The sequence below is a fragment of the Aulostomus chinensis genome, chromosome 1 (genome assembly GCF_037954235.1).
Source record: "Aulostomus chinensis isolate RoL2024-O1b breed Wild chromosome 1, RoL_Achi_v1.0, whole genome shotgun sequence".
Classification (NCBI taxonomy): domain Eukaryota; kingdom Metazoa; phylum Chordata; class Actinopteri; order Syngnathiformes; family Aulostomidae; genus Aulostomus; species Aulostomus chinensis.
In genome coordinates, this window is record NC_141320.1 from 21,403,832 (window position 1) to 21,404,525 (window position 694).

Genomic DNA, 694 nt, shown 5'->3' on the forward strand with positions numbered 1-694 from the left:
CCTCAAAATAATGCGACAGTGATGTCGGAAGAATTGCTACGAACCTCAAAATATTGCGACAGTAATGTCGGAAGAATTGCTCAACAACTCAAAATGATGCTAACAGTGATGTAGTGATAGTTGCTAAGAAACTCAGTGATGCTTACACTAATGTAGTAAGATTTTCGAACAACCTCAAAGTGATGCTGACAGTCATGTAGTAAAAGTTGCTACGAACCTCAAAATAATGCGACAGTAATGTAGTAAAAGTTGCTATGAACCTCAAAATAATGTGACAGTGATGTCAGAAGAATTGCTAATGAACTCAAAATGATGCGATAGTGATGTCGTAAGAATTGCTAATGAACTCAAAATGATGCTAACAGTAATGGAGTGAAAGTTTCGAATAACCTCAAAGTGATGCTGACAGTCATGTAGTAAGTGTTTCGAATAACCTCAAAGTGATGCTGACAGTCATGTACTAAGAGTTGCTACGAACCTCAAAATAATGCGACAGTAATGTAGTAAAAGTTGCTACGAACCTCAAAAAATTGCGACAGTGATGTCGGAAGAATTGCTAATGAACTTAAAATGATGCTAACAGTAATGTAGTGATAGTTGCTAATCCAGTCAGTGATGCTTACAGTAATGTAGTAAGTGTTTCGAACAACCTCAAAGTGATGCTGACAGTCATGTACTAAGAGTTGCTACGAAT